This window comes from Ambystoma mexicanum, chromosome 9, assembly GCF_040938575.1.
Source record: "Ambystoma mexicanum isolate Mex_15411 chromosome 9, UKY_AmexF1_1, whole genome shotgun sequence".
NCBI lineage: Eukaryota > Metazoa > Chordata > Amphibia > Caudata > Ambystomatidae > Ambystoma > Ambystoma mexicanum.
In genome coordinates this window covers 112160826-112184561 of record NC_090931.1, presented here as the reverse complement: position 1 = coordinate 112184561, position 23736 = coordinate 112160826, and positions in this window count along the sequence as shown.

Sequence of the window (23736 nt, the reverse complement as noted above, 5' to 3'; positions counted from 1 at the left end):
GAAGATCATGTTAACCATTATGGACATTTAGGAGGAATAACTTAAGTGTGGAGAGTAAGAGGAGATAACGAAAAGGATATGTTTGTGGTCGACAAGTCGACCAGAGGGGGGACTGAAGTGGGAAAATGGAAAAACAGACTCCCCTCTTTACCCTCTCGCACCTGGCCTAAAGGTTCACGGCCCAAGCACCCACCACGAGAAGAGTTTGCCCATCTACCAGACGACCAGATACCCTGGTACAGGAACATACGGATGTGTCCATCTGCCTGCCCAGCAGCCCGCCCATGCCGATGCCTGCGGCATGGATCAACTGGACTAAAACTATACGTCGTTAGAGATGCCATGATGACCTAGCCAACGGATAGCACACCTGTGCCAACATACACACTGGACACTCCTGCACCAATCTACATGAAGAATATACTCAGTGCTATGACGTAGGCGACAGACATACTCACGGACGTGCATCTTTATTGTTTTCCATATAGGCTTTCAGAAATGCAGAAACCCAAGACGCATCATGAACTCATCTAAAGAGCTTGCTTACGCTTCTCCTACACTTAGGTGCCGTAATGAGAATTATAACAAAGACACGATACTGGTCATAAGACAATATGAGACTATAACCTAAAGTGCCTGTGCATGACACGGTTCCACCTATATACTAGGCCTGAGTAGGCCGCAAGCAAGAGCTCTCGTGGACGATTAACAGAACAAGAGTCAGGTTGCTGATCCTGCAGAATGAGTCTGGGGAAAGCAGACAGCCAAGGTCGTAATGTTGCAAACCCACATTCCAAAAGCAGACCATCAAGGGCACGATGTTGCAACCTTGCACGCCGCGCACCAACATCAAGGTCGCACCTGCAATTAAACCAGGCACCCAGTGGAAAAACAATATTAATTGTGCAGAATTCTGCCTCAAACACGGTCCCATCCCACGTGACCAAGCCGAACCTGACGAGATGCCAAACCCAGGAGGAAGGAGGCGTCTGGATCCCTCGTTACGAGACACAGGCAGATACACTTGAAAGGATCAATGGACATCTGCAACGATGGGAGTAGTCGGCCGTCTAGCTCATGAATAAGTCTTCACATTGTCTGCATGTACCAATAGTGAAACATTGTTGCAAATTGCAGGTACACCGAGAGCTGGGAACAGCGATGGTCCCAGGCTGGGAAGCTCACAGGCGCACCAATCAGAACATGGGGCTCTTATCACTAACGCCATTAACTTCAACCAACCATTAGGAGTCTTCATGTAACAATTCTCATGTATCTAATTGTAGGGACAACCCAGATATATCACCTGACTAACCCTCAGCCACTCATATTATTCTCTATACGTATGCTATACTAACCCTACCACTCGAGCAACCAATTAAGAGTGGCGATAGGTTTTTTGTTAATTTTCCAAAGTGACGCAGGTAGCGCGTCATACTACAGTAAAAAGGGCCTGCGAGCCCCACAATTGTGTGTGTGTCAGGTCAGACGCGTATGATCCTTGACCCATCCCTGCCGTTTGTGTTTAATAAACTGCAGAGTCACATTGCTTCTTGTGCGTGTGTCATACTCTATCTCTTTTGGGATAAACGGGAGGAGTTGGGGCCTCCCTGCCCGGAGGTCTGCGGACGGCCCGGCCGACCCCGGCAGAATTTCCCCCCGACAACTTATAATCTCCTGCATCAGGTAATGCCAGGGAACCCGTAGTTACCTAGTTACAGGCACAAGCAGAGCAAGGGCCTTAACACAAGCCCCGGGGCATTACCTGAAGCAGTTGTGCCACCCCACGCCCAGCGAGGGGCTTATTGTTTTAGTACCCCAGCCTGTAAAACCGTAAGGGGAACCATTAGAGTATTATTCAAGTTGCAAGATGCCTGTGGTGTCTCACAACTGAACAAAGAAAAATAAATGGCCACAACAGAATGGGTAGAAGTGACTATATGTAGTCCCTTCTCCCTTTCCATGGTGGGCAGGACGTGGATGCAACCAGCCAACAATGTCTTTGTCAGGCTGGTAATGACCTGACGAGGGCCAATGATCTCACTTGTAACAAGCTTATTGTCCCTCGCCGGGTACTAATAAGTAGCAGCTCATGCATGTGCTGTTTTTGCACATTTGGATTTGGGGACATTCTGATATTTGCATCACCATTGAAGATTTTGTGTGTGATTGTAATAGGTTATTTATAACGGGCATAATACTCAGAGGTTTCTAAGCCCACACCCAAGGATCGAACCTGTGTTGCTTCGCATCGTCTTGCTTCCAAGGTGAGCACGTTGCCCCTGCGCTATCCTCCTGAGACATTCTGCATGACTTACTTGAAATATTCAAAATGCTTGGGCTCCTTTCCCTTGAATACCTTAGGGGATGCCGAAAAACAATTTCAATTTGTGTTGTGTATTTTTGTGTTATTCTTCTTGTGCTCATGCTGCCTGTACACAAGATTCTGGGAGTGGGTCAACAGGAGCAGTCTTTCTTGCCCCTTAACTACAGTTTGGCCAGGATGCATTAACAATCTTTTATCAACATTCAAGTGCTCCTCTCTCTCTCCTCGCTACAAATCCCTAGGACCTGCCTGTCTAGGTGAATTATGGATGACAACATGAGCAGAACGTGATCAAAGGGGGGATAAAGTGTGATCGAAACAGAGGGACAAAAATGAGCTGGTACAGAAAGGGGGAGCATAGACTCAACGTGAAGAAGCAGCGACAGGAGGAGTGCAGAAGGTCCCTCTCACAGACCATTCAAAATTTACTTCCCTAAATATTGAAACAAAAAGCAAAGCCAAAGCATTGTCTCGGGAGGGGTGATGCTGGCATATGTAGGCAAAACATGCTTTTATAAACCATTAAGGACATTTCTTGACCTTGCCAACGGGCATTGGATCTGAGAACACATAGTGCTAGAATTAAGTAGAATATGAAATATTTTCAAAATCAGAATCATGGCCTCTTGACCCTTCAGCGGGTTTATTTGTTATTTGAAGAGAAATTATCTTTAGAACGTGGTCAGATCATCAGAAAGATCCTGGGAGAAAACGTTTTTTTATGACTTTAAAACCCTGATTTTGGGAGATGATGAGTTACTGGAAGAATTACATACTTGCCAAAAGAAATGGTCATTTAGAGAAGTTGCTGAGGGAAAGAAATTGGTTTGGAGAGGTTGGAAATCAAAGGTATCACTTGATGTGAAGGACTGGATTGATGAAATGTACAAATTAGCGGAGATGGAAAGAACGATTTATGGTAGAGAAAAGAAAAATGTGCTAGTTGAGAAGATTTTGGGGAAATTCATGGATTTGTATCAGTCTCTGTTCTTTGTGTAGATAAATAGGAGGGAGGTGTGGATTGTATATGCATGGGGTTTTGAATGTACATAGTTGCATAGTTGCCATTGTTAATGCCACTTATTTTTTGATGCACTATTTATAACTATATTGTGACTTGAACTCATTGATATGTTGTAAATCTTCTATTTGATGTAGATAAAGGGAGGGACGGGTGGGGGTGGGTTAAATATTTGTGGTCTGATGTATTTAGTTGTGACATTTAGCGTAATTTGTTCTGTGTATTATTTACCATTATGAAGTGTTTTGAATTAATGTGTATGTTGTTAAACTACTGTTTTATTATGAAATGAAAATCAAGAATGTATATAATCCCACTTAACTGACATGGGTTCTCCGCCCCTCCCCCTGCCCCCAGTGCCAAGGCCTTTTTTGGTGATTTCGGTATTTCGCCATTCAATGCCTTCTAACGTTTTCTCTTTCATTAACCCCTTAAGTGCCAAGGACGAGGTATCTCGTCTTTGGCAAAAGGGAGGTAATCCCAACGACAAGATACCTCGCCCTTGGCACTTAAGGGGTTAAACAAAATAAAGAAAGGTGATCTGGGAAGGAGGGTGACTTCCCGCCATTATATTCTTCAGTCCATATCCAATCAGATAATTGCAGAAATATCTGAAAGGCATCCAGGGCAACTTTGGGGCAACAAAACAAAGTCCACTTGTGATTCCAAGGTTGCTGTGTTACGGAACGGATTCAATCAAGCGATCGCCAGCTTAACCCAACAAAGATGGCATCGGATGAATAATACGTTATTGAGAAGCTGCATCTGCTGTCAATGTCACTGCTCTGCGGCCCTGGATAGTCACCTGCTGCTTATAGTGAAATGGAGCGTGTACACTGATTGTCACCCTTGTGGTGCTTCCATATGTCACGGCTGCACCCTTCCATGTGCTTGCTATGTAACTATTCGAGAGTTCACTCTAGTATCTGCCGCCACATGACTGATCAGGGGTTTCTTGAGAAGTGGGGCCACATGCAGAGGGTTCGGGAAAAAGGGTTGCACCTCTACAGGACCGTCCTGCAGCCATCCAGGACCTGTCACCTTTGGGTGGCAGTGCAGAGCATCTGAATGCATTAGAAGGACCCTAAATGTTCATGTTCAGTGCTAACAAAGGTTTGTTCTGATTGGCCACCAGATGGGCCAATAGCATAGTCTTCTATCAATCGCGTCTCTCCCCATGCCCTCTGTTTCCGGATACTCCTTTATTAGATTGAGGTGCAAATCCAGGTTTAGCACCCCACTCCCAAGGATCAAAGGTTAGCGACTAAGGAACTGGACCACATGGATGAAAGCCCAAAACCTTATTCCAAAGCGCAGCTCCTTCCACTGATTTCCAAGTGTTTATCTGAACTTTTAATTCTATGCAGCAAAATGCAAATTCCCCAGTAGGTTGGACTTCATCGTAGCTATGATCCCCCCCGTAACCCCCAGCCGAAGCATCTTCCAGTCTGCCATTGCATGGGGTAGCTGTTGGACCAGTCCTGGACATCTGATGTTGCTTCTGTGGGACCTGGCATTTCTTGGGAATATGTTCAAATTAAAGTCCCCACAAGGCATCCGCCGCTGCTGGACAGGTTTGGGTCTTTTCTGATTCCAAAGAATACTGGTAAATTATTAAGCGGCTTCCGAGTGCTTCTGAGTCTCCCGGGTGGGGAGTGGAAGGGCGTCTTGTGTTGGGCAACCATCCCTCCCCACCCGCCTCATTACAGTGGAATCTAGACTTCATTTCCCATGACACCGGCGCATGCACATGTGTGAGCGCCATCAATGGCACCGCCCAGCAGTGCACAGCAGCAGCAGCTGTGACTCAGGCAGTCCGGGATCCAGCGGCAACACAGGGATCAAATGGGCTCGAACAACGGAGCCCTGTGTGGGAACATTTTGGCCAACTGATCTTCTGAGAGAAGGCTATAATGGCTGCTCCTTGTTAGGAGCGACAGGCCACATGTCTAGGGCAGCTGCGGTCATTACTCCTCCCTTTCTCTTAAAGGAACAGTTAAAGAAACGAACACAAGAATGGCTTAGATTTAGCAAACATTCGCCCCACTCCCAATCTTCAATCTTTGCAAGTAAGTAGTACAAATTCCTTAGATGCAAAGTGATAATACCCCTAAGCATATGTTCTTAAACTATCATAATTAAATGCACAGGAATGCACACAGCACAACATGTCTTTTCTGACCAATACCTGCCCTGCACCATGCGTGTCCAAACTGACCATTTACCTTATTTTTTGTTAACATTTCGAACCCTAAGTTATATATTTTTTTTTCCTTGCATTAAAATTGATTTACAAATTTTTAGTAACAGAATACAATTACATCATCTTAAGTTATTTGAATGCAAGATTCCGTAGCAGGTAATGCGGTTCTTCAATGCGCATCACTTGGAATGCACACCCCGTGCTTTTCTGGGGGAGACTGAGCCCGGCGCACCACAAATGTGAACGTAGTTGGATAAGGCACAGCTATGTTGCACAGTTTTCCAGAGCACTTGCATACCCCAAGGTTTCTTGGCGCTGACCCGTGGAGACCTGTGCAGTGGCTCCCTAGGAGTGAAAAATAGGGTCTACCTGGGGGAGCCAAGGACAGACCGGTCGCTTGTGACTCCCAGATTTATAACGGAGGGACCTGGAATGGGCCTTGTGCCCATAGGGCCAGTACAAGGTTGGCATTGCCAAGGCTTGTTTTGAAGAAGATGTTGGTGTGATCCCACAGATCTTGTCAGGGGAGGAGAAAGAAGCTGTCAATGCAGATGGGGAAAACGGTTCACTGAATAGCAAGTACCACTTTGCCATTGCTGGTGGCTGTGTTCATTCTAATCAGGCAGGATTCAGGGTTTGCTTGAAAGGGGGCAGGTGTGTAGAAGAACACTGAACTGAGCATGCCCGTTCGGTGTCAGCAGAGTCGTGTCGGCACATGCCCAATGTGTAGACCTGCATGGGGGTCCGGGCTGAGAGGCCATGCGCCCTGGTCCTCCTTCTGCATGAATATCCACTCCATCACTCTGGGGGCCTGCATGCATAATGCAGCCTTCTTGTTACAGCAGCAACCCCCGGCCAGCATAGCTTGTGAATCAGGGCCTTTGGGTCTTAGAATGTGTTTTGGGGGCTATGATAAGTATCATGATTGCCATAGATAAGGCAAGATGTGTAAAGCAAACACAGGGTGTACCTTATCATAAAACGCATTTTACATGCAGAAAGCACATTGCAAGTGCTTGAAATGCACACGCACGTGCAAGCACCAGAGCTCTCAAGTTTCCTGTGGCCATGTATGTGACGGCCATCAAGTCCTGGTTTGTGCTCTTTGAATAATGTAGCGTGCGTGTAGCGTTTTATTTCCCATTCTAAATTTGGGAAACTACATGTCCCAGAAGACAAAGTAAAAACACGACTGGATGGCCTTTTGACACATGGGCACAGGGAACTTGAGAGCTCTGAATGGCAAAGCTGCAAAGCAATGTGATTTCTGCTCGCACAGACCACTGTCAGAAGGTTAAGAACGTTTATACTTTCAGTGGCGGTCAGTGGTTGGTCGTACTGCCACTAGGCCTGGTGCTACAGCCTATCAACTTCTGAATTGATATCAGCCACCACACACTAGGCAGGTTGGGGCCCTGTTACACTGACAAAAAAAATGGTCTATTTTTTAAGTAATCACTCATGGTTTCAGCTCCCCCTCTGGCTGTCTTTCTTTTTTCTGCTGTGCAGAGGCCAATAACCCTGTCTGTGATAATATGCTGCTACTGACCACATTCCTCCGTTTTTTCAGCTGCAATTTTGCCACAGAATAAAGCCACAAGGTGGGCTGATGCTCTTCACATATTCCATACGAAAGCATCAGTGTTCAAAAACTAAAGGTTGTGAGACTTTAAATGTGTACTTGCTGGCCAAAGACAAACAGACCTCTTTAAAAGATGTTAACTTATCAGAGACATGCGTTACCCTGCTTTCATCTATAGCGGGTGGGGCAGGGAATATGCTTGGAGAATAACGCGGTTCATGGCGAGGCTCATGTCATGCACCGTCCATGACAACACAAGGGACACTATCCACTGGAGTTTGCATTAGGAAACATCTCCTTTGTAATCTGTGCACCAGGCAACTCTTTTAGACGGGCTTTCCCAGCTATAGGCCCGGGAGCCCCAGAATAAAATGTTGCAATGGACCACTAGGGACCCATGCTTCATCAGCCAGCCCAGATTGCTACTGCTAAAGGTTCAGTGAGGACTACAGAGTGACCTGCAAGTAGGAACACAGGGTTGCTGCCCCCTGCACCACTGCAGGTGCCGCCCTATGGAATGGCCACCCGGCCTATCTCCACCTTGAGCCGGATCATCTTAAGTTTCCGGAAGCTCCCCAAGACCTTCCTTTTCTCCTCTTCTTTCTCGCTCCCTTTTCCCTGCTAACCTTCTGCTGCTCTGCCTTCTGATTGGATGCTCGGTGTCCTCTGAGTCTTACAGGGCACCAGGCCGCTCTGACCAGTCACCCTGCACTTGTCGCCTGGCTAACCTTTCACTACCGGGCTGGGATTGCACCGTGTAGTACCAGCATTCCTTGCACTTAACTCGCGGCCATACTGCTCTGGATGCACTTCGCCCTGTACCTTCTACCCCCACACTTGCACGATCAGAAATAACACTAGGCCTAGTAAGATCATTTATCCTGTCTTCCCTTTTGTCCCCATTCCTTTGCCTGGTTGCGCTTTGAAACACTTGTGTGCAGGCGCATGATAAATAACAAATCAATCAATCAAAAGCTGTGTTCCCAACCGTGGTGAAGGAGTCACACAGCCGCAGTGTGCCGCGGTACGCTGTGGTGCACCACTCAATATGCAGGGAGTAGGTAATCTACGACACTTTCTTGACCAGTGTCGAGTCTGTAGATCCAGTGCTGGGCAAACCACTTTTGCAGTGGTTCTGCAGTGCTGCACACTGAGTGCAAATGTAAGCACCTGACCACATAAAGTCATTTTCACTAGCAAATGAAGGGTTAACTTGCCCCGTCAATAGGGGACATGTGAGTATGGTGTGTAGGCTCATTCACCGCTTCAATTGCACATGCCTGACCTGAATGAAACCTGCCATGCCCTATTTTTCTGGCAAAACCGACCTCCTGTCTGACTTCACTGCAAACCACTCAAGAAAATGACCGAAGAAGGCCTCAGCAGCATAAATGAAGCGCGTGCACGCAGGCGTCTGAATTGCATCGGTGCCGGAGGATATTATGCACGCCTTGCAATGTGAAAGATGAATGCACAGATATATATCAGCTATGCAGGGAAGAACTGAGTCAAATGTTTGCATACTGTGCTTCCCTGTACTGTAACGAGCCACTGGGGAGTCACTTCAAAGCCTGTGCGCTTAGGAGCCTCCTTGCCAATATATTTTAGGGGGGGCGTTGGACGTGGATGCCATCTGCTTGACTCACAGATGTGAGAGACCCTGAGGAATGTTATACGATGACAATTTCAAAGGGAGAGATTCAATAACTTATCACTTGCCCAAAGATGCAGAAGGATGAGCGTGTTCTGTCGCTACTTACGCCCCGGTTAGTCTGGGCGCGGGATCGCAAAGCGGTCCATCTCCCAAATGTACTCTAGGTGTGATCGAGTTGGCTCCCACTATAGTTCAAACCTATGCTCTCTGTACATTAGGGAAGAGAATGTGTACGTGTTCATCATGGTTGTTTAACTGCTGCTCGAAACAAACAAGTTTACTACTACTACCTGTGCCACTAATACTACTACCTGTACTACTAAAACTAGTCATATTACTACTACTGTCACTATTGCTACATGTACTATTAATACTACTACTTATACTACTGCCACTACTACCACTGCTGCTACTGCTACTACTACTTATACTACTGCTGCTACTACTGCTATATGTGATATTAATACTACTACTGAGACTACTACTACCACTGCTACTACCTGTACTAATACTACTAATATTACTATAACTACTATTACTACTACTAAAACTACTTACAACTACTACTACAGGTACTGCTAATACTAATACTACTACCACTACCCCTACTACTACTACTAGTGCTGTTACTGTTACTACTACTGTTCATACCACTACCACCACTGCTGCTACTCATACTACTGTTTCTACTACTACTGCTACTACTATTACTGTGGCTACTACTACAACTTCTAACTGTACTACTATTGCTACTACTACCACTGCTACTACTATTACTACTATTACTAGTAGTACTACTACTCCTCCTCCTACTACTGCTACTACTACTTCTACTACTGCTGCTACTACTGCTACATGTGCTACTAATACTACTACTGCTACTACCACTACCCGTACCACTAATACTACTAATTACTACAACTAACACTACTATATGTAATACTACTACAATACTTACAATTACCACTACAGGTACTGTCAATACTAATACTACTACCACTACCCCACTTCTACTACTACTACTACTACTACTACTGCTATCATTACCACTACTGCTGCTACTGCTACTACTAATATTACTACTGCTTCTACTACTATTGCTACTACTATTACTGTGGCTACTACTACCACTACTACCTGTACTACTATTGCTACTACTACCACTACTGCTTCTATTACTGCTATTACCTGCACTACTTATACTACTACCACGACTGCTATTAACACTACTGGTGCTACTATTGCTTCTGCTGCTGCTAATATGGCTACTACTCTTACTGATGCCATTACTACTAAATGTACCAATAATACTAAAATACTACCACTACAGCCTCTGCTACTAATACTCTGCTACTACTCCTGCTGCTACTACTGCTGCTACTACTACTATTGCTACTACTACTACTACTACTCCTGTTACTGCTACTGCTACCACTACTACCAATAGTAATGGTACTACTACTGCTGCAGCTATTACTGCTGGTGCAGCTACTACTACTGCTGCTAGAACCATTACTGCTACTACTATTACTACTACAACCTGTACTAATAATACCACTACTAATACTACTACTACTGCCTCTACTACTAATAGTACTGCTTCTGCTACTACTACTGCTGCTACTAGTGCTTCTGCTGCTACTATTACTACTTCTACTACTGCTGCCACTACTATTGCTACTACTACTACTACTACTACTATTACTACCACTGCTGCTACTACTGCTACTACTATTATTGCTGCTACTACTACTGCTACTACTACTGTTACTATTACTGCTGCTGCTGCTGCTACTACTGCTACTATTACTGCTGCCACCACTACTACTGCTACTACTACTATAGCTACTAATACTACTAATACTAATAATACTACTACTAATTCTGCTACTACTACTACTGATAATAGTACTCCTACTCTTACTGCTACCTCTACTTCTACTACTATTTATTTATTTTATTTATTTGAATTTTTGTTTAGCACTGACCCTACCAAGAGGATATCAGAGCACCTTACATTGTTCAAATACTGAAATGGTGGGAGGTGAAAAAAGGAGTTACAAGATGTTTTCAGGAAAGGATAAGAAGACTAGGATAGACAAGTGATAGCAGTGCAGGAGGCCAGGGTTATGTGTGGTGAAACAAGTATGTTTTGAGGCTCTTTCTGAAAGTGGTGTTGGAGGATGCAGTGCATATGCGTAGAGGTATGGTTTTCCATGTCCAGGGTGCCCAGTGGCTAAATGCTTGTTTTTGTGTGCATGTGAGTTTGCAGAGTGGAATGTGTCGAAAGTGTTGGCTGGCTTGTCTCATGTTTTTGTGAGTGATGGATTTGAGTTTGTCATGAAGGTAAGATGGAGTTTGAGGTGGATGGCTATGCATACAATGCAGAGTTCTCTGAAGGCAATGCTCTGATGTATGGTGATCATTGGCAGGAGCAGTAGTGATGTGTAAATGTTTGGATAGGTGGAGGATGAGTCTGGATGCTGCATTTCGTATGGCTTGCAGGGGGGCAAGGTTGTGCTGGGGAGTCCAGTGAAGAGAGAATGTACATAGTCCAGCTTAGAGAGAACCCCTTTTTGAACTGTGGTGCAAATTACTCAGAAGAAGGATATGTTTGATTTTGCAAAGGAGTTGTAGTAGTAGATTACATGTTTTGGTGACAGTGGCTAAGTTGTGTGTGAAGGGAAGGTGGGGTCGATTGTAAAGTCAAGGGATTTAACGGTTGTGGGGAGGGATATGGGTAGGCTGTCCATAGTGAGTTCTGGGATCCAGGGGATGAGGTCTGGTTTGTGCCTTGCGGGACAGATGAGGAGGTATTCATTTTTGAAAGGCGTGAGTTTGTCGAAGTGGATGGCCATCCAGTTGATGATGGTGGAGAGACAGGTTTTAAGGGTGTGGAGTTATGAAAGGGACAACATTTGGAAGTATATTTGTGTGTCATCAGAGTTTTGGTGGAAATGTACGTTGTGTTTGCTAAGGGTCTGTCCAAGGGATTCAACATATACATATAAGATGAAGAGGAGTGGAGATAGGTAGGAGCCAGCTTACTTGACAGGGGTGAGGTCTGATCGATAAGGGGGCATGGAGACAAAGTGTGTCCTGTCAGTGAGGAAGGAGGTGAACCAGTCTAGTACGGTGCAAGAGAGAATCATCCTGTGGGTTAGGATGTCTAGTAGAATGGTGTGGTCGATGGTGTCAAAGGCTGCAGAGAGGTAGCGGATTATGAGTGGTGTGTCCTTTGTGATGCTGTGGAGGTCATCGTGGATGTGTAGAGTAGCAGTCTCAGTGCTGTGTCCAGGCCGAAGCCAAATTGGAAGGGGTTGATTAGGTTGTTTGTGGTGATGTGTTGTTGCAGTTTGGTAGCTACAAAGCGTTCCATGATTCTGGAGAGGTATGATAGGATAGTAATGGGGCAGTAGTTTTCAGGGAGCGCAGCGTCAAGAGATGTTTTGTTCTCGAGGATAGCACAGGGCCAACGCACTCACCTTGGAAGCAAGACGCCGCGAAGCAACACAGGTTTGATCCATGGGTCCGTGCTTAGAAACCTCTGGGTATTAAGCGTGTTATAAATAACCAATTATAATTATTGGAAAATTGTAATTTGTTGAGGAGGGGTGAGATTGTCCCGTTTGGAGTGCAGTAACGCCATGTGAGAGACAGGAGTTGGTGATGTTGAGCCAGTGGAGAGCTAGGGTGGTGATGCAATTTGATGCAGATTGCGGTGGGCATGCATCATCCAGGAAGTGTGGAGGTTTTGTTTTGCCAGTGAGGGTGGTGAGGCTGTTGGTGTCGATGGCGTGGAAGGTGTCCCATGAGTTGAACTGTTAGGGAGTGGAGTGCGTGTGTGGGAGAGCTGAGGGGAGGGCTGTCCTGATATTGTGTTTTTGTAGTTGAAGTAGTTTGTGAGGGAGTTGCATACAGCAGTGGATGGGGATGCGAAAGGTGTGGATTGTGGTTTAGAGACGAAACTTGACGATGTTGAGTCGTTTCTGGGTGTGATCGGTGGCGGATTGGAGTTCTTCGAAGTAATGGGTGGCTTTGGCATTGCGCATGGCAGTTTTATATGTGTTGCGGCAGTGCCTGAGGGGTGTTTTGGTTGAGGGGCATGTGTTCTGCTACTACTGCTGATGCTACTAAGAATGCTACTACTACCTGTACTACTGCTGCTAGTATGGCTGCTACTGTTACAATGTCAACTACTACTGCTGCTACAACTACTGCTGCTACTACTGCTGCTGCTTCTACTGTTACTAATATTACTGATGCTGCTAATACTACCACTACTACTACCTTTACTAATAGTACTACTACTACTACTACTTGTAATACACTACTGCTACAACTACTGTTTCTGCTGCTGTTACTACTACTGATATTAGTTTTGCAAAGGTAGCGGGCGCCCCTCTCTCGAAAGAACAGACTTGATAACCTGTTCAGTGGTTATTAACCACTTGAGAGTTCGCAGCCACTGCTTTTACTCACTGTGCCTTTCACAGATGGGAAATATCCATTTGCATATCAGTCTTTGTCCTGCCCAGGGGCAGTCCAGCACCGAAATGCAATGGCAATTCCAACCTGAACGAGAGTACCACCAGCAACCCCATACACGTGTTTCACCCTTGTTGGGGATCATCAGTGAGGTGAAGCTGATGCCTCTCTAAGCACAGTGAGAGGGAGACCACGTCTGGTTGCCCCCAGGAGACCTAGGGTTACCAATCCCAGGTTCCTTGAAAAATAGTTTTGCAAAGGTAGCGGGCGCCCCTCTCTCGAAAGAACAGACTTGATAACCTGTTCAGTGGTTATTAACCACTTGAGAGTTCGCAGCCACTGCTTTTACTCACTGTGCCTTTCACAGATGGGAAATATCCATTTGCATATCAGTCTTTGTCCTGCCCAGGGGCAGTCCAGCACCGAAATGCAATGGCAATTCCAACCTGAACGAGAGTACCACCAGCAACCCCATACACGTGTTTCACCCTTGTTGGGGATCATCAGTGAGGTGAAGCTGATGCCTCTCTAAGCACAGTGAGAGGGAGACCACGTCTGGTTGCCCCCAGGAGACCTAGGGTTACCAATCCCAGGTTCCTTGAAAAATAGTTTTGCAAAGGTAGCGGGCGCCCCTCTCTCGAAAGAACAGACTTGATAACCTGTTCAGTGGTTATTAACCACTTGAGAGTTCGCAGCCACTGCTTTTACTCACTGTGCCTTTCACAGATGGGAAATATCCATTTGCATATCAGTCTTTGTCCTGCCCAGGGGCAGTCCAGCACCGAAATGCAATGGCAATTCCAACCTGAACGAGAGTACCACCAGCAACCCCATACACGTGTTTCACCCTTGTTGGGGATCATCAGTGAGGTGAAGCTGATGCCTCTCTAAGCACAGTGAGAGGGAGACCACGTCTGGTTGCCCCCAGGAGACCTAGGGTTACCAATCCCAGGTTCCTTGAAAAATAGTTTTGCAAAGGTAGCGGGCGCCCCTCTCTCGAAAGAACAGACTTGATAACCTGTTCAGTGGTTATTAACCACTTGAGAGTTCGCAGCCACTGCTTTTACTCACTGTGCCTTTCACAGATGGGAAATACCATTTGCATATCAGTCTTTGTCCTGCCCAGGGGCAGTCCAGCACCGAAATGCAATGGCAATTCCAACCTGAACGAGAGTACCACCAGCAACCCCATACACGTGTTTCACCCTTGTTGGGGATCATCAGTGAGGTGAAGCTGATGCCTCTCTAAGCACAGTGAGAGGAAGACCACGTCTGGTTGCCCCCAGGAGACCTAGGGTTACCAATCCCAGGTTCCTTGAAAAATAGTTTTGCAAAGGTAGCGGGCGCCCCTCTCTCGAAAGAACAGACTTGATAACCTGTTCAGTGGTTATTAACCACTTGAGAGTTCGCAGCCACTGCTTTTACTCACTGTGCCTTTCACAGATGGGAAATATCCATTTGCATATCAGTCTTTGTCCTGCCCAGGGGCAGTCCAGCACCAAAATGCAATGGCAATTCCAACCTGAACGAGAGTACCACCAGCAACCCCATACACGTGTTTCACCCTTGTTGGGGATCATCAGTGAGGTGAAGCTGATGCCTCTCTAAGCACAGTGAGAGGGAGACCACGTCTGGTTGCCCCCAGGAGACCTAGGGGTACCAATCCCAGGTTCCTTGAAAAATAGTTTTGCAAAGGTAGCGGGCGCCCCTCTCTCGAAATAACAGACTTGATAACCTGTTCAGTGGTTATTAACCACTTGAGAGTTCGCAGCCACTGCTTTTACTCACTGTGCCTTTCACAGATGGGAAATATCCATTTGCATATCAGTCTTTGTCCTGCCCAGGGGCAGTCCAGCACCGAAATGCAATGGCCTGCTACCTTTTTTGTATTTATGAAAGGAACTTGGGGTTGGTCACCCTAGGTTACCTGGGGGCAACCAGACGTGGACTCCCTGCTCACTGTGCTTAGAGAGGCTCAGCTTCACCTCACTGATGATGCCCAACAAGGCTGAAACACGTGTATGGGGTTGCTGATGGTACTCTTGTTCAGAGAGGAATTGCCATAGCATTTCGGTGCTGGACTGCCCTTGTGGGCGGGACAAAGACTGATATGCAAATGGATATTTCCCCTCTGTGAAGGTACAGTGAGCAAAAAGCAATGGCTGCGAACTCTCAATGTGGTTAATAACCACTGAACAGGTTATCATGCCTTGTTCTTTCGAGAGAGGGGCGCCTGCTACCTTTTTTGTATTTATGAAAGGAACTTGGGGTTGGTCACCCTAGGTTACCTGGGGGCAACCAGACGTGGACTCCCTGCTCACTGTGCTTAGAGAGGCTCAGCTTCACCTCACTGATGATGCCCAACAAGGCTGAAACACGTGTATGGGGTTGCTGATGGTACTCTTGTTCAGAGAGGAATTGCCATAGCATTTCGGTGCTGGACTGCCCTTGTGGGCGGGACAAAGACTGATATGCAAATGGATATTTCCCCTCTGTGAAGGTACAGTGAGCAAAAAGCAATGGCTGCGAACTCTCAATGTGGTTAATAACCACTGAACAGGTTATCATGCCTTGTTCTTTCGAGAGAGGGGCGCCTGCTACCTTTTTTGTATTTATGAAAGGAACCTGGGATTGGTAACCCTAGGTCTCCTGGGGGCAACCAGACGTGGACTCCCTGCTCACTGTGCTTAGAGAGGCTCAGCTTCACCTCACTGATGATGCCCAACAAGGCTGAAACACGTGTATGGGGTTGCTGATGGTACTCTTGTTCAGAGAGGAATTGCCATAGCATTTCGGTGCTGGACTGCCCTTGTGGGCGGGACAAAGACTGATATGCAAATGGATATTTCCCCTCTGTGAAGGTACAGTGAGCAAAAAGCAATGGCTGCGAACTCTCAATGTGGTTAATAACCACTGAACAGGTTATCATGCCTTGTTCTTTCGAGAGAGGGGCGCCTGCTACCTTTTTTGTATTTATGAAAGGAACTTGGGGTTGGTCACCCTAGGTTACCTGGGGGCAACCAGACGTGGACTCCCTGCTCACTGTGCTTAGAGAGGCTCAGCTTCACCTCACTGATGATGCCCAACAAGGCTGAAACACGTGTATGGGGTTGCTGATGGTACTCTTGTTCAGAGAGGAATTGCCATAGCATTTCGGTGCTGGACTGCCCTTGTGGGCGGGACAAAGACTGATATGCAAATGGATATTTCCCCTCTGTGAAGGTACAGTGAGTAAAAAGCAATGGCTGCGAACTCTCAATGTGGTTAATAACCACTGACAGGTTATCATGCCTTGTTCTTTCGAGAGAGGGGCGCCTGCTACCTTTTTTGTATTTATGAAAGGAACTTGGGGTTGGTCACCCTAGGTTACCTGGGGGCAACCAGACGTGGACTCCCTGCTCACTGTGCTTAGAGAGGCTCAGCTTCACCTCACTGATGATGCCCAACAAGGCTGAAACACGTGTATGGGGTTGCTGATGGTACTCTTGTTCAGAGAGGAATTGCCATAGCATTTCGGTGCTGGACTGCCCTTGTGGGCGGGACAAAGACTGATATGCAAATGGATATTTCCCCTCTGTGAAGGTACAGTGAGCAAAAAGCAATGGCTGCGAACTCTCAATGTGGTTAATAACCACTGAACAGGTTATCATGCCTTGTTCTTTCGAGAGAGGGGCGCCTGCTACCTTTTTTGTACTACTGATATTACTACTGCTGTTTCTACTATTGCTACTATTAAAAGTAATATGACTGCTGCTACTGCTACTACCACTACTACAAATACGAATACTACTACTGCTGCTGCCACTACTATGACTGCTGCTACTACTATTACTGCTACAACTAATGCTGCTATTATCACTACTGCCACTCCTATTACTGTTGCTACTACCACTGTTAGTACTACTACTGCTACTACTGCTACTAATACTACTACTAATGCTGCTACTTTTACTGCTGCTACTACTACTACTGCTACTACTGCCAATACTGGTGTTATTATGGTGACTACTACTGCTGCTGCTACTACCGCTACAGCAACTGCTAATACTGCTCTGAATACTACTACTAATAATAATGTTACTACTGCTGCTACTACTCCTACTCCTACTACTGCTAGTTCTAATAATACCACTGCTATTAACGCTATTACTACTACTGCTTTGAATGCTGCTAAAACTACTACTATCATTCCTGCTGTTGGAACCATTACTATTACTGCAGCTGCTACTACTACCTCTACTCTGCTACTATTACTACTAATACTACTACTGCTACTACTTTTGCATCTCCTACTACTATTGATATGACTGCTGTTACTGGTGCTACTACCACTACTACTTCTACTTCTGCTACTACCACTATTACAACTGCTGCTAATACTACTACTGCTCTGGGTATCCGGCACCAGACCCCCTCCCATCCCTACCGGCCCATGACTTTTCTGCATGCTGTGCCATGCCTGATGTGCGCTGGGTGTTCATTTCAATTTTGGTTTCAAGTGCCTTGTTAATACATTGAAATGGAATAAAATAAAATGCGAATGAACAGGACGCACCGCCAGTGAAACTGCTGTATTCATCTTCGCGAAAGCTTGCAAAGAATTCCTGCCTTCATTACCGTGGCTATCCGTGCGTTTGATTTGACTAAATAAGAGTTGCCATCAATTCTTGGTTAGTCCAAGGGTAATGAAACTTGTGATTTCTGTGCTGGGGTAACATGCATCAAGCCCCTCACTGCACACCGATTGCATTCCGTCGCAGAGCAGAATCTGTACACAAAAACACATACACACGTTACACATCTCACACACACACAGCCGAACACAACAAAATACACATTCACACACACACACACACAATCATGACAAACATGCATTCACACACACATTCCTGAACACTAAAACATACACATTCACACACACAGACACACACATGCACTAACCGGCACATACACACACACAGACACACACACATTCACACATACACGCACGTACACATGCACACAAGCAGGCGACAACACGCATACACAGGCGCAGACGTCTACTCAGCACATGAATCCTCCAGGACCACCACACATGCTGAGTAGGACTGCAGCGATGTTACTCCTTGTTCATCCTGCACAGATTTGCCACCTTCAGAAACTCCTCTTCCACTTACCTCCAAGACTTCGAATCTGCGTTCCTTCCCTGGTTAGATCCTCTTTACTCTAGTAAGGTGTCTCTGGCACTTTGCACCTCATCCTGTCGGACCTTCAGACATTCTGGTGAAGCAACTAATGTCTGTTGTCGTTTCTCTGCAATTACTATATCTCATGTTCCACCGACATCTGAAGTCTTTTTTCCTTCACCTTTGTCACTGCACGTTTTCTACCTCTTTTAAAGAAGATCTCTGCTTTCTTTTGTTTCTTCGACTTTGTGTTGTATCCCTCTTCTACTGTAGTCGAAATGTCAGCTGCACTGTGCGTTGAAGGGTGTGTGTGTGGGTGTTGCATTGATCTTCTGCACACACACAGTATTGCTGCCAAGGAAGATGTTTCTACCTATCGGGGGTTTCTCCATATTTCTATAACCATACAGGACACATCTACCATTCACTGATGAGGTCAAAGGCTTTCTGTCTGATTTAATGCAGGTGAGACACTAATGCAACCCCACGCATTCTGCCTGGTGCCCACATACATAGGGGGTTATTTCTTCCACTTATGCCAGGGACATTTTTAATTCACCTGTTTAGTGGGGAGGAAGAGAGTCCATTGGCAGAGGAGCTTTCTTGCCTGAGATCCTTAGGTAAATGCGTATTCCTCCATGTTCTTCAGAACGTCATGCAGCCAGCTTTGGGGTACGGGAAGTGGGAGGGTTCTCTCGAGTGAGGAGTCCTGGAAGGGGACTTTCATTGGAATATTTTTACTTTGGCGAGCAGCCCATGCCTTCTGGTGTGCTTTGGGAATGGGGGTCTTCTGGGAGGTATCCTGGCACAAGGCTAATGAAAGCACTGTCACTCAAAGAATCAGCAGCAGGAGAATTAGATGATAAAATGTTGACTTAATGACTGCATGGCACCCCCTGCAATGGGACGGTCACCCGTCAATGGTTACTCACAGGTTGCAGATAATGTGCTTCGGGCAGAGCGTAGGCTCAACGCCGGTGGCCATGTGGATGGGAGACGCTGGGGGTCATTACGAGTTTGGAGGCAGCCATGGTGCTATTAGCGCCATGGCTGCCTCCAAACTTGTGTCCCGGTCTGGGTTCTCGGAATGGGGACCTACCGGGTCATTCCAACCTAGGAGGACCCGGTAAGTCCCCATTCTGAAAACCATTCCCCATTCCATTCGAGCCCCCATAGGGCTCAATGGGTATGGGGAAGGAGCTAATAATGGGCCCACTATAGCCGGCCCGTTATTATCTTCCTGGTCCCTTAGCGCCTCCTGCTTAGGGCGGCTGGTAACACCAGCCGGCCTTAGTGGGACCCGCTAAGCGACCTGGGAATACGGCAGTAGGGGGTTAAGGGCACCGTACCAGCCGGCCTTAGCGGGAGCCGCTAAGGGACCTGGGAATACGGCGGTAGGGGGTTAACGGCACCAGCAGCCTTACCGGTGCCATTAACCCCCTACCGCCATACTCGTAATGACCCCCGCTGTGCCTCAAAGGCGGAAATGTGACATTTGCGCCATTTACAAAAAGACTTGTTCCTGCACCCTGCACTTCATACTTCCTGTGACGTGCCAAAAGTAGTCTGTGTCCACTCGCACCTCGCTATTCTCTTGCAGCTTCGGGTGAATAAGATTGCTATCAATAATAAATGGACACCTTGCAGCTAGGATTGTGGGCCAGCAGAGCTATTTATTTAATTATTTTATTTTTGTACTTGTAAAGCGCCTAAGCCCACGGGCGTCATCCATCACGGTGCTCTTTCAACCAGTTACACAGGTGAGAGGGATTAAGGAAGAGAAAAAAAAACAATCAAAATACACAACATGTTCATCTGTGCCAGACACATTGTACTATTGCAGTCAGATGGGCAGGTGTCACCAAGTTAATAGTTTGGTGAAGAGCAAAGTTTTCAGGGCTTTGTGGAAGACCCAGTACGAATCTTCAGCATGTAAGTTTGGGGGGAGGGAGTTCCAGTGCTTCGCTGCTAGTACGGGAAATCTTGAGCCACCTCATTTGCTCCCCTTAAAAATAGGATTCACCAGGTGATGTACGTGCACGGACCTCCCTGGTCAGTGTTTTGGCTCTCACAATTTTCTGTGATAGGTAGGTTTGTGCTGTGTCAGACACAAATTTATGAGTGATGGAGAGCAGCTTGAAAATGATGCTTTCTTGAATAGGGAGCCAGTGGGCTCACCTTCTGGTTATGGATATGTGTTCTCTTTTGAAGACGTTGAGTCCAACGCGCAGGGCACTGTTCTGGATAATCCGTATTTTGTTAATGTTGTTTTTGGAAATGCCTGTGAAGAGCACATTACAATAGTCCATCCTTGCGCCTATTATTGCTCGTGCAATGGTGAGGGAGCTGGTGGGAGTCAGGAACCGTCTGGCTGCAGTTATCAGCTTTGCTGTGTAGGCAGATGATGATGCAATAGCGTTCACTTGCCGCGTGAGTGAGAGTGTAGTATCCAAGTAGATCGCAAGTGTTTTCACAGAGGGTGAGACTGGGATCCGAATTCCATCAATGGTGAAGAAGGTGAATAGTGGGTTAAGAATACTAAGCGTTGCCGGGGTTCCTACCAGTAATATCTCAGATTTGTCATCATTAAGGCATAGGTTGTTGGTGGCCAGCCATGCCTGGATTGTCATGTACATTTTGTTGATGAGGAGGGACTTGTTGTCATAGCTGCCAGTTAAAGGTAAGAGGATCTGTGCGTTGTCAGCCTGGTTCGTGTAAGAGATGCCAATGGAGTCCAGGAGGTTGAAGAGGGATTTGGTGAAGATCTTGTAAAGGGTGGGTGAGACACAGGAGCCTTGGGGGGACCCCACAGGGATGGGATCGGGGGCACACAGGGTGTTTCTGAGAACACTCTCATTGATCTGCCTTCAACTAAGTTGGATTTACTGTGTCAGAATGTATGCTCACAGTAAATCCTCCAAAACCCCCATGAGTTCTCATGGACTCCAAAAATGGGGATCAACTCTGCCTTTACCATACTCACAGTCCATTAATAATCCTGTTGTGCCAAGTGGCTGTAACGTCAAATGGCAGAATGACCGCCAAACACACAATGAGGGTTGGTGTCTTTCAGTCTTGCTTTTAAAACTACAGGGTCTGCTGTGCTTAGTGTTATGGGTACGTGCTGATGAGGCAGTTTCTTTTCCTCTGCTATCAGCATGTGCTCCATTCACTGGCGGTATTCTGGCTCCTCTGTGATTAGCATGTGCTCCAGTGACGGGGCGGTATTCTGGCTCCTCTGTGATTAGCATGTGCTCCAGTCACTGGGCGGTATTCTGGCTCCTCTGTGATTAGCATGTGCTCCAGTCACTGGGCGGTATTCTGGCTCCTCTGTGATCAGCATGTGCTCCAGTCACTGGGCGGTATTCTGGCATGAGGCAGTCTACAACCTGTTCTAGGATGTCATCATTAATTACATGATGCCGTACAGCGTTTATGTCATAGGGGGAGCCAGAGTGCCTGGCTCTGCTTCAGCTCTTGAAAATGCACTGCTCTTCACCCGGAAGTGAGCTAGGACCGGCATATACCTTCACATCCGACTGATTCTGGCTTCCGTTTGTTTAAAGAAGCCTTACCCCTTGATAAACTACCACTGTTAAGTGTTGGTTAGTTTCGTTTCGAGGGTTATTGCCCTGCTACTCTGACTCCACTGATGCCATCAAGTATACAAGGCAAACACATAAAAGCTGAATCGCAGCTCTGCTCGTGTTGTGCTTTAAGTGCATTAATATGGGTTTTCTTTAAAATTCCACTGCCATGACTCATACGCACTAAAAGAGGTCACAGTTTAACGAGCACTGTCATTTATTTGCTCAGTATCTGACCACGATTGTCTTCTGATTAGCGTTGTTTAGCAGCTGCTCAACTATCAGGGTTCTGCATTATTCCATGTGGCCTGAACCTGCGATGCTATGAATACCAGATGCAGACTTGTCTGACAGCCAAAACAAGCAGCTTATATCTTAGCATAACTATTATTTTCATTATTTATTTTTTCCCAGCTTCATGGAATGCATTTTTCGTTAACTTGAACGCTGCAGATCATCTGAACGAATGTATACGATAGGCTTAAAGCTGAGGATCGACAGCTTTATTTTTATTGACCTTCGAAGGCATACATTTTTAGACATAAATACATCTTAAGAATGTTGAAAGGCCTCCACCAGATGAGTAATGTAGTCAAGCTGCAGACAGAAGTTGAACGCTCTGTGTGGAAATTAGGAGCTTCATGGCTGGGCTGTGCTTTTACAAGACTGGAGTATAGTGGCACAGTCCGCCATTTTGGAACGTAGAAAGGACTGTGGCAAGTTCAACTGAATCTACGTCATTACGCGGTCTAGACAACATGAGTGTACTTTATGTAGGCATTGTAATGCCCAGCGAAACTGTGCTGCCCTCTTCTCTGGTCCCGTACACAAGGACCACACACCGACCGGTTACTGCAAGATGTTTTTGGTTGTGATCTTTTTGTGGTGGGTCCCGCCCCCGCACCATCCATTCCTCTGCACTTGGCTGCAACTCTCGCCAGCTTCCCCAGACAGTAGCATTTTCCGCCACCTTCCCGTTGTCGCTGTTGCGGCAGGAGCCTTCTCTTCATGCCACCTCAGGAACCTTCCAGACAAATCATGAATTCTTCACACCATGCCCCTGGCATATTTGTTCTGCAGAGCATGTTCTTGTCATTGTGTTTTCCCCAGCTTGGCTACTGGTCGGCATTAATGTGTTGACTAATTCACACACTATGCATAATGGAACACGTTGAAAATAACCAGCTCTTGGACCAGACACAAGTAGGCTTCAGACCCAAGAGAGGAACAGAGACGGCACTACTCTCTATATGGGATGACTTAAAGACCAACTCAGATTCCATCACAAACTCAGCACCAATAGTTTACGACCTCTCTGCAACATTCGATCCAGTCAACCATAAAACCTGCATCAAGAGACCGGAAGAAATGGGGATCAAGACTCCACGTTATCCCCACTACTGTTCAACATCCTTATGACATCACAAATCAGCCTCATTATAAGACACCCCCTCACATGCTACAATTACACAGATGATATCCAAATCATCTTCCAAATCAGCGATAAGGAAGAGGAGAACCCCACACTAACAGACTGTCTCAAAGACCAATAAATGAACACTAATAACCTCAAAATTAACCCAGACAAAACAGAAATCATGATCACACCCAACAGCCAAGAAAACAACCAGGTCACCCATGCCTCACAGAGCTGAGATCACCACCCAAACTGTCCAAAGTAATCAGAAACCTTGGAATCCTAATGGACAA